General features: G+C 38.1%; 1 protein-coding gene across 1 annotated transcript in view; it reads left to right on the forward strand.

The window, feature by feature from the left end:
* LOC134261983 (neuroglian-like) overlaps nt 1-23,896 on the forward strand; it is a gene marked incomplete at its 5' end in the record, with an annotated part of 183,150 nt that overhangs the window by 49,355 nt on the left and 109,899 nt on the right. The window lies entirely within an intron of this gene.

A 23,896-nucleotide genomic window follows, 5' to 3' on the forward strand; every position in this document is an offset into this window, starting at 1 on the left:
AGGAGACAGTAATACCCGCACTATGGTGTTTGCCTCTAAATATACACTCATTCATATTGGACTTTCCAAGGAAGAAGTCAAAATAATTCTATAATTATCACCGTACATGTATTCGTCAAATTGAACATAAAATTTTCAGATGACCATATCAACTCTGAGCCTCACATATGTATTTTAAAATACTTAATTCATAACAAGTCTGAAATAACAGAATTTAATTAATGATTGAAGTAAATTACTTATTCAAATAAATAATTTTCCCATTATTTGGAACTTTTTAAATTTACTTTCTCAACGACATAAAATATTATTTTAGTACAAAGCGTTTTTGATGAATTTATCAAAATGTGCAAACTGATTTTAGTATTTGGTCGGGAAAAAAACCCATTGAAAATACAACCCTATTAATTTGTCAATGCCTATCCCCCCCCCCCCCCCCCCCCCCCCCCACACACACACACTCTCTCTCTCACTCTCACATTTTTTTTAAAAACATAGTTTAGTTAATTATGATAGTTTGAAATTTGTTCTTGTACTAAACAGTTTTATTTTCTACATTCACATTGGGTTTGCGTCACCCATTATCATATTTATAGATATCACCTCTCGGCACACCTCGGCCAATTCATACTGGCAACGGAATCAGCAAAGGTTTGTCGAATGAGATTATTTAGCACATGTATGCTGACGATGCAGTGTGGTCAGTTAAAATCATTTGTGTTTTAATTGGATTATATGGATTGATTATATTTCATGAATTCGTTGTCACGACCTATGACATTCGGTAAGTACAAGATTTAGTATAGATTGCATAAAAATAAATAAATGCAAATGGTTAGGTTGAAGTTCAAAAAGGGTCAACATGGTCAAAGATCATCGCATGCCACAGTCGACAAATTTCACATTGTCAAGTTATCTCCCGTTGCGGACATTCAGTATATAACAGACGCAGATCCCGATTTTTTTTTCAGAAAGGGGGGGGGTGTCACACCTCAGTCAAAAAAATCAGCCCAAGATTTCCCGAGATGGAAATAAAAAATAATAAAAACAATGATGGTGGAGTCCCTGTTTTCTAAGGGGGAGGATGTCCAAAGTCATTTTTATTCTCTACAGTACATATATAGTCTTATTTAAATAACTGCTAATTCCAGGGGGGGGGGGGGTTCTGATCTCCCTAGCCACTGACTCCCTGTACCTGAAATGACAATTGATCTTATGACTCCATAATAGTAGAAAATTTTTTCATTTGACTATTTATACATATTTTGTTTCCTATGTTTATGTATTTTTGTCTGTCCACGGAAACTTTAACCTTGCCCATATTTTTTAAGTGGATTGAGCTATACACATGGCTTCAATTTTTCATAGGTAAATTTCTTTTGGCAAAACCTTTTAATGGGTACCACCAATTTTGACCTCTTGATCTCTTGACCTTGGAGTTTGACCCAATTTTACAAGAAAAATACCTTGAACTTGGCGTAAGTTTTGAACAGGTGGTGCTAGGACTTTCATGCTCTTACATGTGTAATCATTGTGAACTTTCAACAGGTATAATTATTTTTGACCTAGACCTTAGAGTTGAATCCAATTTAACTTTAACCTTGGCAATAACTTTTGAACAGGTGAGGAAGTTCTAGGGATTTCTCCCTTTTTTCACATGTGTATTCCTTGTGACAAGACTTTCCCTTTGATACCAACAATTTAGACCCTTTGACCTTGACCTTGGAGTTTGACTTACATTTGAGAAACTTCAACCTTTGCCAAAAGCTGCCATAACAGTTGCTGTCACAACAAACAAACAAATTACTAAAAAAAAAACACAGAATACATGTACATATTTTATATTTAACAGATATACATCTGGTCATATCTCTAGTTCTCCCTAATGAATGAGACATGGTGATATAAATTTTAAAAAATAATTATAAGAGTTGAAAAGGTTGTGCATATTGAAATATACTAAGCTCTGCGGATGAATTAGATATACCAGTTTAGCTTTATTTTGCTACCCAAAGCACCTTGATTAACTATTTATAAGCATACTGTTTTCTGAAATGTACTGATTTCTGTTGTCCATCTGTTTATCTGCAAACTTTTCACATTAACTTCTTAAGAACCACTGGGCTAATTTCAACCAATTTACATTTAAATATGCAGGGTACTTTTTAAGCGCCCGGATCGATAGATCCCGGGCGTATATTGTTTTTGTCCTGTCTGTTTGTCTGTTTGTCTGTTTATCTGTTTGTCTGTTTGTCAACTTTAACCTTGGCCATAACTTTTGAACAATAAGGGATAGAGACTTCATATTTGGTAAGCATACTCCACTAATAAAGTCCTTTCAAATGACTTCAAGGTCAATGACCTTGTGACCTTGACTAAGACTTATATGCTAAAAATAGCTTTTTCCACTGTTTGTCATAACTTTTGAACCATAGGAGATAGGGACTTCATATTTGGTATGCATACTCCACTAATAGAGTACTTTCAAATGACATCAAGGTCAATGATCTTGTGACCTTGACTGTGACCTATATGCTAAAAATAGCTTTTTCCACTGTTTGTCATAACTTTTGAACCATAGGAGATAGGGACTTCATATTTGGTATGCATACTCCACTGATAAAGTCCTTTCAAACGACGGCAAGGTCAATGATCTTGTGACCTTGACTGTGACGGATATGCTAAAAATAGCTCTTTACACTTTTTGCCACAGTTTTTGAACCATAGGAGATAGGGACTTCATATTTAGTACGCATACTCCACTGATTAAGTTCTTTCGAATGACACCATGGTCAATGACTTTGTGACCTTGACTGTGACCCATATTCTAAAAATAGCTTTTTCCACTGTTTGTCATAACTTTTGAACCATAGGAGATAGGGACTTCATATTTGGTATGCATACTCCACCGATAAAGTCCTTTCAAACGACGGCAAGGTCAATGATCTTGTGACCTTGACTGTGACGGATATGCTAAAAATAGCTCTTTACAATTTTGCCACAGTTTTTGAACCATAGGAGATAGGGACTTCATATTTAGTACGCATACTCCACTGATTAAGTTCTTTCGAATGACACCATGGTCAATGACCTTGTGACCTTGACTGTGATCAATATGCTAAAAGAAGATTTTTTTAACTTTGTTGCCGCCGGGCGCGTAGTGTTTCACAAACACATCTTGTTCCAACATAAATCTTCTTCTCAAGAACAGCAAAGACATTTATTGTCCCCATTTTTGCTAAAGGTAGGGTACATTAAATCTCATTTCTTTGTCAATCTGCCCATCTGTCACAATAAATTTAACCTTGGTCATCATGGTCATATATTTTGAATGAGAAGAGATAGGACTATTATATTAAACATGTGTATTAGTATTAAATGGGACAATACCATTCTACATACACTATGATTTTCATTACCCATGATCTTGAAGTTTGACCTAATTTCCTTAAAAAAATTAATTGCTTTCAGGGAAGACTGGGCTTTTTGCATAAAAAACGTCATTTTTCAACCCCCATTTGATCCCCCAGGGCAAAATCAAAATTCCAAAACCTTACTGCACATCTACATGACCCCACCAACCATCTCCCAAAAGCTGGTTAGGCTACTGAGTAAAATGTAGAAGGAGTTCAGGGAAGACGGGGCTTTTTGGACAAAAAACGTCATTTTTCGACCCCCATTTGACCCCCCGGGGCAAAATCGAAATTCCAAAACCTTACTGCACATCTACATGACCCCACCAACCATCTCCCAAAAGATGATTAGGCTACTGAGTAAAATGTAAAAGGAGTTCAGGGAAGACAGAGCTTTTTGCTTAAAAAACGTCATTTTTCGACCCCCATTTGACCCCCTGGGGCAAAATCAAAATTCCGAAAGCTTACTGCACATCTACATGACCCCACCAACCATCTCCCAAAAGCTGGTTAGGCTACTGAGTAAAATGTAGAAGGAGTTCAGGGAAGACGGGGCTTTTTGGACAAAAACGTCATTTTTCGACCCCCATTTGACCCCCCGGGGCAAAATCGAAATTCCAAAACCTTACTGCACATCTACATGACCCCACCAACCATCTCCCAAAAGCTGGTTAGGCTACTGAGTAAAATGTAAGAGGAGTTCAGGGAAGACGGAGCTTTTTGCTTAAAAAACGTCATTTTTCGACCCTCATTTGACCCCCGGGGGCAAAATCAAAATTCCAAAAGCTTACTGCACATCTACATGACCCCACCAACCATCTCCCAACAGCTGGTTAGGCTACTGAGTAAAATGTAGAAGGAGTTCAGGGAAGACGGGGCTTTTTGGACAAAAAACGTCATTTTTCGACCCCCATTTGACCCCCCGGGGCAAAATTGAAATTCCAAAACCTTACTGCACATCTACATGACCCCACCAACCATCTCCCAAAAGCTAGTTAGGCTACTGAGTAAAATGTAAGAGGAGTTCAGGGAAGACGGAGCTTTTTGCTTAAAAAACATCATTTTTCGACCCCCATTTGACCCCCTGGGGCAAAATCAAAATTCCAAAAGCTTACTGCACATCTACATGACCCCACCAACCATCTCCCAAAAGCTGGTTAGGCTACTGAGTAAAATGTAGAAGGAGTTCAGGGAAGACGGGGCTTTTTGGACAAAAAACGTCATTTTTCGACCCCCATTTGACCCCCCGGGGCAAAGTCGAAATTCCAAAACCTTACTGCACATCTACATGACCCCACCAACCATCTTCCAAAAGCTGGTTAGGCTACTGAGTAAAATGTTAGAGGAGTTCAGGGAAGATGGAGCTTTTTGCTTAAAAAACGTCATTTTTCGACCCCCATTTGACCCCCTGGGGCAAAATCAAAATTCCGAAAGCTTACTGCACATCTACATGACCCCACCAACCATCTCCCAAAAGCTGGTTAGGCTACTGAGTAAAATGTAGAAGGAGTTCAGGGAAGACGGAGCTTTTTGCTTAAAAAACGTCATTTTTCGACCCCCATTTGACCCCCTGGGGCAAAATCAAAATTCCGAAAGCTTACTGCACATCTACATGACCCCACCAACCATCTCCCAAAAGCTGGTTAGGCTACTGAGTAAAATGTAGAAGGAGTTCAGGGAAGACGGGGCTTTTTGGACAAAAAACGTCATTTTTCGACCCCCATTTGACCCCCCGGGGCAAAATCGAAATTCCAAAACCTTACTGCACATCTACATGACCCCACCAACCATCTCCCAAAAGCTGGTTAGGCTACTGAGTAAAATGTAAGAGGAGTTCAGGGAAGATGGAGCTTTTTGCTTAAAAAACGTCATTTTTCGACCCCCATTTGACCCCCTGGGGCAAAATCAAAATTCCGAAAGCTTACTGCACATCTACATGACCCCACCAACCATCTCCCAAAAGATGATTAGGCTACTGAGTAAAATGTAAGAGGAGGAGTTCAGGGAAGACGGAGCTTTTTGCTTAAAAAACGTCATTTTTCGACCCCCATTTGACCCCCTGGGGCAAAATCAAAATTCCAAAACCTTACTGCACATCAACATGACCCACCAACCATCTCCCAAAAGCTGGTTAGGCTACTGAGTAAAATGTAGAAGGAGTTCAGGGAAGACGGGGCTTTTTGGACAAAAAACGTCATTTTTCGATCCCCATTTGACCCCCCGGGGCAAAATCGAAATTCCAAAACCTTACTGTACATCTACATGACCCCACCAACCATCTCCCAAAAGCTGGTTAGGCTACTGAGTAAAATGTAAGAGGAGTTCAGGGAAGACGGAGCTTTTTGCTTAAAAAACGTCATTTTTCGACCCTCATTTGACCCCCGGGGGCAAAATCAAAATTCCAAAAGCTTACTGCACATCTACATGACCCCACCAACCATCTCCCAACAGCTGGTAAGGCTACTGAGTAAAATGTAGAAGGAGTTCAGGGAAGACGGGGCTTTTTTGACAAAAAACGTCATTTTTCGACCCCCATTTGACCCCCCGGGGCAAAATCGAAATTCCAAAACCTTACTGCACATCTACATGACCCCACCAACCATCTCCCAAACGATGATTAGGCTACTGAGTAAAATGTAAGAGGAGTTCAGGGAAGACGGAGCTTTTTGCTTAAAAAACGTCATTTTTCGACCCCCATTTGACCCCCTGGGGCAAAATCAAAATTCCAAAACCTTACTGCACATCAACATGACCCACCAACCATCTCCCAAAAGCTGGTTAGGCTACTGAGTAAAATGTAGAAGGAGTTCAGGGAAGACGGAGCTTTTTGGACAAAAAACGTCATTTTTCGACCCCCATTTGACCCCCCGGGGCAAAATCGAAATTCCAAAACCTTACTGTACATCTACATGACCCCACCAACCATCTCCCAAAAGCTAGTTAGGCTACTGAGTAAAATGTAAGAGGAGTTCAGGGAAGACGGAGCTTTTTGCTTAAAAAACATCATTTTTCGACCCCCATTTGACCCCCTGGGGCAAAATCAAAATTCCGAAAGCTTACTGCACATCTACATGACCCCACCAACCATCTCCCAAAAGCTGGTTAGGCTACTGAGTAAAATGTAGAAGGAGTTCAGGGAAGACGGGGCTTTTTGGACAAAAAACGTCATTTTTCGACCCCCATTTGACCCCCCGGGGCAAAATCGAAATTCCAAAACCTTACTGCACATCTACATGACCCCACCAACCATCTCCCAAAAGCTGGTTAGGCTACTGAGTAAAATGTAAGAGGAGTTCAGGGAAGACGGAGCTTTTTGGACAAAAAACGTCAAATGACCCCCCGGGGCAAAATCGAAATTCCAAAACCTTACTGTACATCTACATGACCCCACCAACCATCTCCCAAAAGCTGGTTAGGCTACTGAGTAAAATGTAAGAGGAGTTCAGGGAAGACGGAGCTTTTTGCTTAAAAAACATCATTTTTCGACCCCCATTTGACCCCCTGGGGCAAAATCAAAATTCCGAAAGCTTACTGCACATCTACATGACCCCACCAACCATCTCCCAAAAGCTGGTTAGGCTACTGAGTAAAATGTAGAAGGAGTTCTGGGAAGACGGGGCTTTTTGGACAAAAAACGTCATTTTTGGACCCCCATTTGACCCCCCGGGGCAAAATCGAAATTCCAAAACCTTACTGCACATCTACATGACCCCACCAACCATCTCCCAAAAGCTGGTTAGGCTACTGAGTAAAATGTAAAAGGAGTTCAGGGAAGATGGAGCTTTTTGCTTAAAAAACGTCATTTTTCGACCCCCATTTGACCCCCTGGGGCAAAATCAAAATTCCGAAAGCTTACTGCACATCTACATGACCCCACCAACCATCTCCCAAAAGCTGGTTAGGCTACTGAGTAAAATGTAGAAGGAGTTCAGGGAAGACGGGGCTTTTTGGACAAAAAACGTCATTTTTCGACCCCCATTTGACCCCCCGGGGCAAAATCGAAATTCCAAAACCTTACTGCACATCTACATGACCCCACAAACCATCTCCCAAAAGATGATTTAGCTACTGTGTAAAATGTAGGAGGAGTTCAGGGAAGAAAAGTGTGACAGACGGACGGACGGACGGACGGACGGACATGAGTAACAACAATATACCCGAACTTTCTTTAGAAAGTGCGGGTATAAAAATCCACATAATTTTCTTCCCGCGGATTAAACATAAATTGAGATTCCGCGGAATTATGACCTGGTGAAAAAAAGTAGGTCTACAGTAGTAAAAACAAAGACAGCGATCACGGTGTACACGTACTGTTACACATCATTAAAATCTCAACAGACAAATTACAAAAACGTGTACGTGTAAGTCAAAGTATAGGCACATGTAAGCGTACATGTTTAAGATCTCAACCTCTCTAATAATAACAGTTGGTTTAATTATAAGATAAAATCCCCGTTTTTGCTGACCTCAGTTGACTCCAGTCAAATTGACTGGAAACCAACGCTTCCGGATAAATGAGGCTCCACTGCACTTCTATGCCCTACATTGATCAGATCTGCATACAAGATGCTTCTAGTGTGTTTCATATTGTACCAGTCAAGGTTTCAGATGCTTCAGCTAAGGAGTGACCAGGTTGATGTTTTGGAGCAAGTTAAAGTTTTTGTTGCAGGTCTCATTTCCAAGTAACTACCGTGTAACGGGTATTTTCTGCGGTTGGAAATTTTTGTGATTTAACCCCTAAAAGGTAGCAAATTAATTCTTAAATTTTTAAATTGCTATCGGTTTTTGTCCGTCATTGTGCATTGTTAACATTTGAACATTTTGTGACCGACGCTTGGGGAGGGTAGGGGTCCACTTGGAATAAGTAGTGCACCCTATTGCACACACGTGCACACCTGGCCTCAACACTGGGTCACGCAGTAACCAATAGACATGGTTACTGTCCTTGACATGGATTTGTCAAGGAATAAGACATAAGATAAAATGTCTTTACAGTCTTTATTAAAGGAGTAATTTGTACATTATTTACAATCCAAGACTGGGTCTGCCAGCTGCTTGCTCTCGCCCTAGCTTCTAACTCTCTTACTGCTAAACCACTACTGCTGAGATTATCTCTTGTTCTGTTTGACAAAATTATAATCTTAGCCTTACGGTACATTGAGTGATTATTTGATTTACTCAAGATTCTTTGACATCTTTACAATAGATTTTTATATGACCAGGTAAAGTGTGAATTACTATGACACCTATACTGTCTTCAGGGTCACAAAAGATAATTGCACAGGGGATTAACTAAATTGACTTCAAAGACTAGATAACAATGTACTAGATGTAGTATATACAATCCATCTGCTTAACTTAAAAACTTTAACGAAATTTGTATCAATTAAATGCTACAATGAATAAAATAGAAAACTGTAGTTTAAATAGAAATCTAAATATTGTAATATTCAAAAATATAAATTATGTAAGACCCCTAACTCTTTGGTTAGTGGCTATACATCCCTCTCGCCCACCTAATTTTACTCCTGTAAAATTAATCATGAAACTATGTGGTGAGATGAAAAGAAAAATATGTTGGAAAAAAAAATTAAATTTTGCAGACTAGCAGACCCTACACAATGAAAAATAAAAAAAATTAAAAACAATACATTTGTACATCTAAGTATGTGGACATAAGAATGGTCTATTATAGTTATTAAATTGAAGAAGTAAAAAGTTCACATAGAAAGTCATTCACATAATGTTCATGGAAACAGCTCTTGATAATGAACCGAATTAGTTTGATTGTTCTCACTTTTAACATCTATACGCTCACTAATTCTTTTCTGCAACAGTCATCATATTTAGAATTGATTTTCGGCATGGGATATGTCTTTTTGGCATGTATATAAAGACACGGAATCTTGTGCACACGAATTACATATAACTTCACCAATAGAATAGGATTACATTTAGAACACAGGGTTTTCGTCGTTTTTATCACACGGAACTGGAAACACTACGTCTATATTCTGTTGCTCTGCAAGGTCAGCTGGGATGAAAGAATGTTGGTTCCTTGGTCTTCATCAAGTAACAGTCAGTTAGGAATCTGGAAAGTTCTTTTAATTGGTACATGATTGAAATGGTGATGATTTTGCTATATCTATGATGGAATCTTATGATACAGTTAATGGTTAACAAGTACAATCACAATCCAAAAAGTACACAACAGCAATAACTATGCAAATGACACCATATACTTTCCTACGCATGTAACTAAATGATAAAGAGAAAGTAAGTATGACAACAGAAGTACTGATGTATTGTACTGTTCACCAGCAGTTTAAGGAACAAGTCCGGCTAGCACATAATTCACAAGTACACGACATACATCAAACACAACTGAGCCTAAAACATTCTTAAACATTTTAAAGCGCTATACATTCATCTTGCCTAAAGAACCTATGTAGTTAATGCATTGAACTGGAATAGCATTAGGTAGCAAAATTCACCGATAAAGATGGCAATAAACCTAAACCCAGTACATTATATATGCACTGTACTTTACTATTGAAATGTTCCTGCAACTACAAGAATGAATTAATAGTAATTAACTGTATAAATTATAAAATAAGCACAAACTCTAATTAGATTTTGAAAACTGGAGAGCAATAAGAGCTAAATTAAGAAAATTGTTTGGAGATGCCGGCCAGCTTTATTCCCAAACTAGCACTTATATGGAACAGCTATTATTCCTCTCTAGTGAATTGTCGAAACCAAATCTTGAACCAAATAATAATTTAGTAAATCTATCTTTAAATTTAATAAAAGTTTAATAAAAGTAAAATGCAAAAAAAAAATTAATTTTATAAAAGAGAGATTGCATGTGTAGTAGTATGTTTTGGTGTAGAAGACTGCATTTTAGAGTGTGAACTGATTGTGACTGTTTTATGAAACCTTGGTTTATGCTTGATAATTATCCTCACACACTTTTAAAACATGATTTCGTTGTTGTGAAATGTAATTTAGAAATTGGGATACTCTCATTAATGGGATGCCATGTTCCATTCTGCTCCAAATGGCTGGCCTATTGTTTCTGAAGTTTACTCTAAACATCCATCTTCCATTTACATTTTTACGAATTTCAGAGATGTGCGATACATTTTGGTAAATAAAGTTATTTCTGTTGAGTCTTCCATTATCCAGTTCTTCTAACAAATTATCCAAGTTTCTCTCATTTTCCAAAAGGATAAGACGTGATATTCCTGGTCCTGTGTCATGAATATGAACCCAATGCTTGTCTCCATTTCTGTTACCACATAGAATTTCCACTTCTTCGTCCAATATTCTTGCATCTAGAATTTTGTCAACTTGTTTGTATTCATAACCATCTGCATTTATATGCACATTACGCACAGCATTTTTCTTTTCAGGAGGGCAAAATCGACATATTGCCACATTGTGGGGTTGTCTTGGTATACCATCAGTTTGTTGTTTTTGAGTGTTATAATTATGAGTAGAATTGGTCATAGCATTAATGTTGTTAGTTCTTGTACTGCAAGCACAATGTTGACATGAGGACAGATTTCTAGAAGACTGTTCTGTGTTGTTGTGGATCGTTGACCTGCTTGTTGATCAGGAAGAGCTTTTGCTGTGTTTGGTTTGAAATATTTCAGTTGATTTTGTTTCTTTTTCTTCTTTCCTAACATTGTTTTCTCCATATGGAATGTGTTTCTTAGTTTTGATGGGACATATTCAAATTTTCGCCACTGCGCACCCTTTTTGTTATGGTAATTTACTTTGTACCAGGTAATACCATTTTGTCGCTTGGCTTCTAAAATAGTCTTAATGGTTTTGTCTGGTGCCGGAGGCTGCTCTGGGGTTTTATTGTTTTTCTGCATCTGTTTGTCATGGTAAGTTTGGCCTGGGAGTACACCTGGTTGAACTTGTATCTGGACAGGTGCTGTTGGATGGTTTGGTTGTTGGTCATCGGTGGAGGAAACATCAGAGTCTTCATCGGATTCAGAATCTTCACCATAATTTGGTCAATCATCTGGATAATCTTGCTGCATTTACAAGGTTTTTAATTGGTTTATCATCTAAACATTTTGCAAGTTTGCAAGTGTGGTTTGGCCCTTTTCTGAGAATGTAGTATGGTCCAAACCAATGACAATACAGTTTAGGTGGGATCCCAGGTGGAACTTTTGGCATGTAAAGCATGACTTTGTCTCCTGGCTTATATTTTGGCATTTGAGCTTTCTTGTCATGCTGTGTTTTGTACTTTTCCTGGTGTCTTTGGATATTTTCAGTTGCGATTCTTTTTGCTACCTTGAGATTTTCTATGATCTTGTTGACATGATTTTGATGGTCCCTAGACATGTTTTCTTTAGGAATCAAAGCTGTGTCAATGGGCAATCTCATTTCTCTGCCAAACAGAAGATAGTATGTAGAATGTCCTGTGGATTGTGTTGCAGGTGTCATTCTGTAGGCCATCATAATGGAAGGGAGGATTTCATGCCAGTTTTCATATTTTCCATCAGTGTATGCTCTAAGTGATTGCAGTATGAAGCTATTCATTCTTTCACAGGCTGCATTGGTCTGGGGGTGATACAACGTAGTGTTCTTTTTAGTAATTTGGAAAAGTTCACACAGAGCAGCAATAAGTTTTGATAGAAATGCTTGTCCACGGTCTGTGACTATTGTGCGTGGTGCTCCATATCTTGTGAAGATTTCTCTGAACAGAATGCTGGCAATTTCATTACTGGTTTCTGTATACATTGGGAAAGCTTCACACCATTTGGAAAAACTGTCTACTACTAAGAGAATATAATTGTATTTCTGTTTTGAAGAAGAAGATTTTTGGATAGGTCCCAGAATGTCTATGTGAATGCGGCTAAAGACGTCTTCTATTGGCATAGGCTGGAGTGGTGCTGGTCTGGCATGGGTATCTCTTTTAGACCTCTGGCATCTTTCACAAGTAGTGGTGTATTCTACTACATCAGTATACCTTCTTAGCCAGTAATATTTGAGACGCAGAGCTTCAAAGGTTCTTTCATATCCTTGATGACCACCTCCAGCTAAGGAATCATGGTATGACTTGAGGAGATCATCTCTTAAGCAGCGGGGCATAGCAAGTTGCTTGATTATTCTTTGATGTCTTGGTACACCACGGTTTCTGTCTTGGTACAAATGATAGAGTATGCCATCCACCAATTCAAATGAATAACTTTGTAACCACTCGTCTTGCTGATCCAGCATCCTCAGGTACTTGCTTTGTAGATTTATACAGGTAGATTTCCTCAAAATCTGGGCAGTTTTGCTGTAAACCTTTTAGTTCAGGATTGATACGTACTTCTGTCGGAGGTGTTTGGTTGCAATCAACTGGTGCCACTGGTTGAATGATGCAAAGCCTTTCATTTTCATATTTATATGTAAAAGTTACTCCAAGCAGCTTGTTTTGATCATCTACTGTCACAGGATTAAGGCTGTTTAATACATCACTCTCTGATAGTGATGCTGTATTTTGATAAGTGATGTCATAATCTCTTCTGGACAACCCATCTGCATTTTGATTTGTTTTCCCAGACTTATGAATAATTTCAAAATTGAAACCTTGAAGTAAAAGTGACCATCTTCCTAATCGTCCACTCATGTTTTTAATGTTGTCCAACCATTTCAAAGCAATGTTGTCTGTATAGACAAGGAATTTGGAGTTTGCAATGTAAGGCTTAAATTGTTTGATGGCTTCAACAAGACTAAGACCTTCTTTTTCCGTAATGTGCCATTTCTTTTCTTCCTTATGCAGTTGTCTTCCTCCATAGGCTATAGCATGTTCTCGTCCGGTGTCATCCTTTTGACCCAAAACAAACCCAATGGCATAATCTGATGCATCCGTGGAAATGATGAAGGGTTTCTTGAAGTTTGGATACCTCAGAATTGGTGCTGATGTTAGTCTCTGCTTTAGAGTTATGAAGGCAGTTTCCTGCTCTGGTCCCCAAGAGAACTTTATATCCTTGGACAGGAGTCGGGTTAGTGGGGAGGCAATTTTGGCATAACCTTCGATGAACTTTCTATAGTAGTTGCATACTCCTAAGAATGACTTAACTTGTTTTGATGATTTTGGGGTAGGGAAGGAGTCAATGGCTTTAGTTTTTTCTGGATCAACGTATATACCATCCTTGGAAATGATGTGGCCTAGATATTTTACTTGTTTGCAGGCAAATTTGCATTTTGATGGCTGTAGAGATAGTTTGGCTTGTCGGAGTCGAGCGAATACAGCATTTAAGTCTTCAAGATGTTGCGGAAATGACTTTGAGAAAATGATGACATCATCTATGTAAACCAAAGCTGTGCTCCATAGAAGATTCTGAAGAACTTTTGTCATAAGTGCCTGGAAAGAAATTGGGCTGTTCATCAAACCAGATGGCAGTCTTTTGAATTGGTATACACCTTGATGTGTGATAAAGGCTGACTTTGGTTTTGAGCACTCTGCTAAGGGAATTTGGTAGAATCCACTGGCTAAATCGATCACTGAAAAGATTTGGGCACTTGCTTCTCCTAAAGTGTCGATCACATCTTCGAATCGAGGAAGGGGAAAGGACATGGATTCCGTGCACTTGTTAAGCTTCCTGTAATCGATTGCCATTGTGACCGACGCTCGGGGAGGGTAGGGGTCCACTTGGAATAAGTAGTGCACCCTATTGCACACACGTGCACACCTGACCTCAACACTGGGTCACGCAGTAACCAATAGACATGGTTACTGTCCTTGACATGGATTTGTCAAGGAATAAGACATAAGATAAAATGTCTTTACAGTCTTTATTAAAGGAGTAATTTGTACATTATTTACAATCCAAGACTGGGTCTGTCAGCTGCTTGCTCTCGCCCTAGCTTCTAACTCTCTTACTGCTAAACCACTACTGCTGAGATTATCTCTTGTTCTGTTTGACAAAATTATAATCTTAGCCTTACGGTACATTGAGTGATTATTTGATTTACTCAAGATTCTTTGACATCTTTACAATAGATTTTTATATGACCAGGTAAAGTGTGAATTACTATGACACCTATACTGTCTTCAGGGTCACAAAAGATAATTGCACAGGGGATTAACTAAATTGACTTCCAAGACTAGATAACAATGTACTAGATGTAGTATATACAAGCCATCTGCTTAACTTAAAAACTTTAACGAAATTTGTATCAATTAAATGCTACAATGAATAAAATAGAAAACTGTAGTTTAAATAGAAATCTAAATATTGTAATATTCAAAAATATAAATTATGTAAGACCCCTAATTCTTTGGTTAGTGGCTATAATTTTCAGCTTCTTTTCTGAAACCACTGAACCAATTTCAACCAAAGAGCTGGGTATGGAATGTATAACGAGGTGGCCCTGTCTCTAAATCTGGTTGAAGTTTTTTACAAACATGCCCACGATGTGTCCTTTCAAAATCATTTTATTTTTTGGAATTATCTCTTACCGTTTTTCCGCCAGAGGTTTGGGAAAATGGTGCATTTTTTTCAATAATTACAACTTTTGATGTAACGATGTTATCACGACGTTACTGATTTTAACGTTACGTTAAATGAAATCTGTAAATCCTCTTAACTGAGAACTATTTACTTAATCCTGCAAATATTCAAGTAAACCATTTTGAACTATCTTTCAATTTATCATTCACTGTTGATAGTTTGAAATAGTTTAATAATTTTAGAAATATATATTTTTTTAACAAACTATTGTACCAAACACGCTAGTATACGAAACTTTATTCATCCAGATGAAATGAGGTGAATACTTAAAAATTGAATGTATAGTTTATGAAGTTGGAATTTTTTTTTTTGGCAATGAAAAAGCTATCAACAGAACTCCACCTTTCATTCCAACAAATGACGGCGCTATAAATGTTGGGTCTTTTTTATGAACATATTAATTACTCCCTATTTTGGGGTTATATGATATGCCTCTTTCAATTTTCTTTGATTTTAGATTTTTTACCCTCGCTTGAAAAGTGGGAGGGTATACAGTGATCGGGTTGTCCGTCCGTCTGTTACGCTTTGGGGGTACCTCTCTTTTATGTTTTGCCGTTGAGTTTTGCCAAAATGTGTCGGATCAAAAAGTAAAATAAAAGGTGCACAATAGCAATATGTTATTAAGATTCTGTGAAAGTTTCATTGAATTTCATTTAGTGGTATAATAGGATATGTGGATAAGAGACAGGTACCCTTAAAGCGTAACAGACAGACAGACGGGTGGACATATCGATTACTATAACCCTCCTGATTTTCAAGCGGGAGGTGAAAAAACATGAATTTCTGGGAAGGGATCCCAGAATGTAGTAGTACAATGTAGTAGTACTGTCTTACAGGCATGGTTTTCTAGACTTGTAGAAATAAATATTATACTACATGTACATTGAAATGTTATGTGTATGATTTATATACTGTAAAACGAGAAAATTTGGCACATATGTATTTTAGCGCATACGCAAGTGGGAATGCATTGGCGCAAATAAATTTTAGTGCTTGCACTTGTCAGTAAAATATATAACTGTGATTTTTTTTTATCCACACCCCTATTTGCCTTTTTGGTTAGTCAAGCACGGAAACACATTAGTACCCCCGCATATCAGTAAACATTCGTTATGTGTTGCTAACATGTGGACGATGTACAATGTTAAAATTTATTTTATTTCTATTTTCAAATAAAAGAAATGGAGTATTTACTCATTTAAATCACATTAAAACAATGCATGCATCGACAGAAAATTACTTAGATAAAACGGTAATCCTAATCAGGTATTGTCTGCAAGCTCAATCGCCATGCTTGATTGCATTGTTTACCTCGAGGCGATAGATGATTGACACGCCGAGAAGCCAAACTTTGAAGGTGCTAATGATAATAATCGGGTAACAACTACCGGGGTAAAAATAGTTTAATTAAATTATAATTTGGCAGAACTTTCTGTCTTCCGAACATGTGCAGTGCTAGTGTGTATATAAAATCCAATGACCCTTCGACATTACGTAATCACGTGTTCCGGTGTACTTATGTAAAAGCTTTGAACACACACAAAAAAAATTGATATTCAGAAATCCTTTAGCGCACAATAAATTTTAGGGCTCGGGGGCTCTTGCGCCAAAGGCGCTAAAATTAGTAATGCGCCAAATATTCTCGTTTTACAGTAGTTTATCCACGTCAGCTATGGAAGTCTGTGCGTTTTGTTTTCTGTGCAATGCGCAGTCACTTGCATTGATGTCGGCTGTAAACGATCGACCAACGGTCAAAGTCGAGAGGAGATCAACAGAAAATAGGAAAGGACTGTCTCTAGTTTGAAATTAAATTCTTGATATAAACTTGTTCATTGGTAGTCATCATTGTACATCTTGATAATCAGTAACCCCCCCTCCCCCCACTTCTATATATTTTTCTATTTAAATTAAGCAAAATACAAATCATCAAAATGCAGAATAACAAAACACTTAATCTAAAAATATCAAAACTCAAGTTCAAGTCCCTTTTCTTATTTAAACTTTTTTTAAGCTACATATTGAGACAATTTTGCAATTGTATGTATGTTATAAATATAGTTTACGAAAACTAATGTTATTTTGTGTCGTGTGGCCAACGTCACTACGGCGAGCATTTTTTTTTTACAGAGTTATGCCTAGGTCACATTTAAGCCGATGGTCGAGCGACCAAATTTTTCTGGTATCGTCGGCCGAAAAATATGATCGACCGACATTTGTATCGGGCGAAGCGGAGCAGTCACATTAATTCCTAGGTACACCGATGATTTCAAAAGTTTGAATATTTTTTTTGTCGGCGTATTGTCGTAAACAAATCCGCAGACAATCGGCAGTTTTACCGCCCAGTTGTTAATGCATGCATGCTTTTACAAACCGTATTCCAATTCGAACACGTTGCTTTGCTTAAGTTACAATCATGGGTCCAGTGAAAGGAAGTCCCAAAAAAAAGAAAAACAGTGAGGATACACATACATTATCCCACGAGCAGCGGTTACTCGCGGAACTCGCGGATATTTATCGAACGCGTATAATACTTGGTTTACAGTATTTGTCAAATTTCGCTGGTAAATGGATTATTAAACAAATAAAATAAAAAGACATTATTTCTATATTTATTACTGCATTTTTTTTATTAAATTATCTGATGATTTCAATATACACATATGTATACAAGCAGTAAACAATCAATTTCTGTTATCAATTGCAGCGTCTTGCCAAGTTACAGCCCCAACTGGGCTGGAGTAGTAGTGTTTCAGGTATGTTCGTACTTTATGTCCCTCTCTTGTTGCACGGGGTGCACGAGCAGCGAGTTCTACATCAGCTAGAACTCTGTTGTCTCTCCATAAACCTGGAATGACGTTACCTTGTTCATCTTCTTCGTCCAAATCTTGATTTTGTAGTTGGGGATACCTAACTCTCATGATGTTATGCAGCACTAAACAGGCCTTTACGATGCAACGAACAGTCAAGTGCTGGGTCTGAAGCGTAGTCAGGAGGCAGCGCCAGCGACAGGCCAGGATACCAAATGCGTTCTCAACTACTCGGCGAGCTCGCGAAAGTCTATAATAAAATATCCTCTCCTCATAGGTCAAGGCTTGCTGAGAAAAAGGGGTCTGCATCCAGTTACAATGGGGAAATGCATTGTCTCCAATTAAAAAGTACGGTACAGGGTGGTCATCGTTAGGCAAAGGCGAAGCATCTGGTAGTCCTAGGCGGCCTTCACGCAGATCTGACTCTAGGGAAGACTCATTAAAGACACCGGCATCTGAGTTTGATCCAGGCGCACCAATGCTAGCCCATAGGAACTTGTAGTCAGCGTCTACAACAGCAAGGAGGACGACAGAATAGAATCCTTTGTAGTTATTATCGGTCGCAGCAGCGGCCGATCTATTTGTGGTTGTGTTAGAAAGTGCACATGGGGAAATGAGACGTTATTATTTATCAGTTCAGTAAAATATTTCTTAAATGATAACAAGTTTAAACTCACGAGTAAAATATTTTTAAAACTTGCCTTAAACTTAAGTATTGATTTTTCTTATTATGTTTCAATTTCATTATCAATTCTCATCAGATAATTGATTGTTTATGATTATATAAAAAGAGTTAACAATAAATACTCCCCAGCCTCGGAGTGTGTAAGCTATGAAAGGAAATCGTCATGATTTTCCGGATAATAATGACGTGCCCAAAGTGTATGGTAAATAAAAATTGAAAAGTTTTTCAACTAGTAAAAATTGTTTTGAATATGCTCTACGGCTGCAAATGACAAAAAGATAATTTTCTACATTTTGCACAACGGCTTGCAGCATAGCCTACTCTGCAGAAACAATGGGCATTATCTTGTGACCAAAATCCAGGGTGTCAGCACGTGGTTTATTTTGAGAGGCCTACATCTTCATTTTGATGACAATAAATTCTTATCATTGACATTTTTTTTACATCGATGAATCTTATTATGAGCAAATGCTGTACATGTCTATTTATTATTTATTTTTTTAGCTCACCTGAGCCAAAGGCTCAAGTGAGCTTTTTTAATTAAACTTTTCACAATCTTTTTGCTGCCAATTTCAACCAAACTTGGCACAAAGTATCCTTGGGTAAAGGGGATTCTAGATAATCTGGCAACCGCTGGGCCAGGAAAGATGAAACTCCTGTGGAAGCATCCTCAGGTAGCGTAGATTCAAGTTTGTTCAAATCATGACCCCCGGGGCAACAAAATATTACATAGGAATATATTGGAAAAATCTTTAAAAATCTTTTTCTTAAGAACCACTGGGCCAGGAAAGATAAAACTCATGTGGAATCACTGAGGTAGTGTGATTCAAGTTTGCATGACCCCCGGGGCAAGGGCGGGGCCAAAATGGCCGACCCAAGTTTTACATAGGAATATATAGGAAAAATCTTTAAAAATCTTCTTCTCCAGAAACTGGGCCAGGAAAGATAAAACTCATGTGGAATTTTTTTTCAAGTTTGTAGTTTTACATAGGAATATATAGGAAAAATCTTTAAAAATCTTCTTCTCAAGAACCACTGGGCCAGGAAAGATGAAACTCATGTGGAATCATCCTGAGGTATAGATTCTCAAATCATGACCCCCGGGGCAAGGGTGGGGCCAAAATGGACAACCCAGTTTTACATAGGAATATATTTTTCTTGTTCTCAAGAACCACTGGGCCAGGAAAGATGAAACTCATGTGGAATCATCCTCAGGTAGTGTAGGAGTTTGTTCAAATGATGACCCCTGGGGCAAGGGTGGGGCCAAAATGGCCGACCCAAGTTTTACATGGGAATATATAGGAAAAATCTTTAAAAATCTTCTTCTCCAGAACCACTGGGCCAGGAAAGATGAAACTCATGTGGAATCATCCTGAGGTAGTGTAAATTCAAGTTTGTTCAAATCATGAGCCCCGGGGCTAGGGCGGGGCCAAAATGGAAAAATCTTTAAAAATCTTCTTCCCGACCCAAGTTTTATATAGGAATATATAGGAAAAATCTTTAAAAATCTTCTTCCCAAGAACCACTGGGTTAGGAAAGGTAAAACTCATGTGGAATCATCCTCAGGTAGTGTAGACTCAAGTTTGTTCAAATCTTGACCCCCAGGCTAGGGTGGGGCCACAATGGCCGACCCAAGTTTTACATAGGAATATATGAACCACTGGGCCAGGAAAGATAAAACTCATGTGGCTGAGGTAGTGTAGATTCACGTTTTTGGCCGACCCAATACACAGGAAGATATAGGAAAAATCTTTAAAAATCTTCTTCTCAAGAACCATTGAGACAGGAAAGATAAAACTCATGTGAAATTACAGGTTTGTTTCATGACCCCTGGCTCTAGGGCGGGGCCAAAATGGCCGACAAGTTTTACATAGGGATATATTCCAATATATTTAAAATCTTCTTTTCAAGTACTTCAAAGCCATGATTAGTGATATTTATATGAATTTAAGGTAGTTGATTCTAGTTCAAATCATGAACGCCTGGGAGGTTAAAATTCAAGCCCCCCCCTCCCCCCACCATCACCTCAGTAAACTTTCAGTTCTGATCTGATATGTGCTTTTTCCTAGCCGATGTGCTCAGGTGAGCGCTGTGGCCCCTGGGCCTCTTGTTAATTATTAATTTTGCTGAAAAGACACGAAAAGTCTGAAATAAAACTGATCCAACTATTCCACCTTTGAATATCTTGACGTGATATTGCATGGACGCTTTTAAATATTGTGAAAGATTTTTTTTAATGTAAATTATTGTTTGCGGCCGATTTGATGCTTTGCATCAATTTTACTTGTAGAACATTGTCCCTGACTTTGGTGGCTGCTTGATAGCTATGTGCTTGCCATCAATGGCACCACATGCATGGTGAAAGTTCCATCGGGAACCAAACTTCATAGATACGTCGTTCCATTCATCTGGTGTGTTTGGTATTGCTAAAACCTCCGATGCAAACTCATCTACCAAAGCCTTACAAACCTACAAAACAAAATATATAATCTGGCAAATGAACTTGAAGGAAAATGAAAAAGTAATACAATTGTTTTAGAATTAGATTATTTCAAAATATAATCATACCTCGGGTACAAAAAGAGATATTGTATTATGGGCCACACGAAAGTCAAATTCCAATGCAGCATAACTGCATCCAGTTGCCAAAAAGCGGAGTGTTATGGCTAACTTTAGTCTGGGTTCTAGTGGTTGCCTTCGCCACTTTTTTGTTATCCTTGGGGAGACTCTATGAAGAAGCTCCATAAACATATTAGGTGGCATCCTCAAATAGTGCTTAAAATCACCATGCGCCTCATCCATTAGCTCATGCATGAGTTTTTCATATTGCCCAAACATTGGACGCCTCTGAATCCAGGGTCTTACCCAATATGAACGTCGATTTCTTCTCCCTCGGGCATCTTCCTCTACAAGATTCAGCAGGGCCAGAAGCAGTAGATTTTGTCTTATGCGCATCATCAGAAGCCTCAAACGCAATTGCTGAATAATCATTTGCAACCAAGTTACCATCGCTTCAACTTTTGATAAAAAAAAAAAAGTTTGCAGCATGACGTCGTCCGCTTGGCCGTTGCTTTTCGACCGATAGGCGGTAGATGCTAAAAGTAATCAGTATAAGGTCCGCTGTCCATCAGGCGATTTATCAAAATTGCCGGATAAACCAGTCGACCCTCGGTCGATTTCCGGTCTTCCATCGGTGCCCCTCGGACAACAAATTTAGAAAAACCCAAAACCTAAATGTCGAGCGACCGACGACAGACATAAAAACTGTCTAGCGGTGGTCGGACGATGATCGAGGGTTGCTCGAAGGACTTCTCAACGACTGTTTGAACCATAGAAATCGGCCACCGACGCAGAAAAAATTATAACTTGGCCCGATGGACAAAAAGTTAGTCGGCCGATGAAAAAAGAGGTCAAAATCGAGCCAGACAACGGCCGATTAGCTGAAGATTGTCGCTCGAAGAATCCCATTTTTGCCTAAAAACCCGTCGGCCGATGGTCGTTTTTGGAAATGTGACTGGGGTTTTAGGTTTGTCATTCCAGGATTACCATTAGAAAGCGAGATTGGGTTTCTAACAAAATAAGTTTTTTTTCTTGAAAGTTGTTTTAAAGAAAAATTCTTTTAAAATATACCTCACAAACAGCTGACATGACGTATTACGTCATTTACGTGACTATACATCTACTGAGACAAAAACTGCTAAAACATAAACATTTTTAATATTGATTATGCTTTACAATACCTCCTAAATGTAAATGTTTATAGATATTTAAAAGATTTCAGTGACAATTAAAATAATTTCAGTTCCAATCCTGTCACACTTCCTTTGGAAACACTAACTTTCTGGGGCCTTCGCAATGTTTTACGTCATTTGTTCTTCAAATACTTTTCATATTTTTGCGGAACGAATCATCATCACAGACGGAAGTTAACATCTTTAAAATTTAGATCTGATGTGTACCACCATTTTCACTATGGTGATATGGACTGGACACCCCTCCCCACCTTCCCAGACCTTATGAATGTCATTTGTATCAATATTTATATCCTATGACATAATTAATGTATTATTTGATGGGCAATCTTGTTGAAATTCTTTTAAATCCCAACAATGTTTTGTCTGATACATTCGTTTTAACACAGATAATTTTGAAAAGCAATTTAGTGTCTTTTAAATGACTTAATTAATTTCTGAAAAAGTCCTAATCGAACTAGACACATCAATTGTATGCAGCGGAAGGGGAAAAGCATGTCTCTTGTCAAAAAATTATGCAATTGTTTTTTTTTTCTTAAATATACAGCAGATTCATATATGTTAAAATTGCCTTCACTTGTCTGTGTAAAGAAAAATGTTAATTGCTATTGGGAACTGTTAATCTTTATTCAGACACAAATAAATAATTGATTGCATCATGTTTCTTTTTAAAATTACATAGAAATTTCCGAAAACACTCACAACTTTAGCCATACAAAATTTGTCAAAATAATATTATTTTATTATCTAAACTCCTTATAGAGTACAGTTGCGGATTCAGGAATTTAATAACGGGGGAGGGGGTGGTACATCGTCGCAAACCACGGTCAAAATGTACGATCCTCTCCCATTGTAGGAGAGAGCTATATGCGGAAAGTGGACCGTGGCTTGAGACGATGGGGTGGTATAGAGGACAGGGTGTCTGGAGCTGCGTTGAAGCCCCATGGGGGTTGGGAGCACATTCCTGGTAGGGTCCGGGGAACGAACATCTGCTATAATATGTGCCCCCCTCCTTTGATTTAGAAAACCAATCGTCACCTTGCAGGAATTTTAAAATACATTGCCATGGCGGTAAAATAGTATTTCGGAATATCTCATACCATACGTGTAGATCTACTGATAAGTTTGTGTTTAATGCTAGTAACAAAAAAATAATTAATTACATGCTTAAGCTTGTTTTACAAAATCAAACGGTGGATTTGGGGGGGCTCGACGCAACGGCCCTGGATCCGCCTTTGAATTGAATGTTTAATTTAAACCTGTCTTGAAAGCACTGATGTCAACATTCAGCATGATAAATATATAATCTAAATCATACTTTAGAAAAGCTGCATGATAATTTTCAATAAAATGCTAAAAAATCTTTTTCTTGAACATAAAGTCAATATCACGTCCAATATGAAGGAGACGCTCATTTTAATAAGAGGCACATGTATAAATGTATTCTTATGTCGTTCGACTGTTTTTCACTGCATATATTGATTGAAAATTTATCATATTATTATGTTATAATTATGCAAGACTGAAGAACTTGGTTATTCAACATATGCCGGCTCATTGTGACGTCATGTTTTTAATGTTTTGTGTCATTGATTTCCATGCAATGTCCCCTGATAAATTTTACGAAGAAGAAGTTTATGTGGTTTTCATAACATTCAGATACAGATTTAAACAATAAATTTCTGTAAAAGTATAGATTAGATAATAACACATTCAG

The sequence above is a fragment of the Saccostrea cucullata genome, unplaced genomic scaffold (genome assembly GCF_032062105.1).
Source record: "Saccostrea cucullata isolate Sc308-1 unplaced genomic scaffold, CSIRO_AGI_Scuc_v1 ctg916, whole genome shotgun sequence".
NCBI classification, from domain to species: domain Eukaryota; kingdom Metazoa; phylum Mollusca; class Bivalvia; order Ostreida; family Ostreidae; genus Saccostrea; species Saccostrea cuccullata.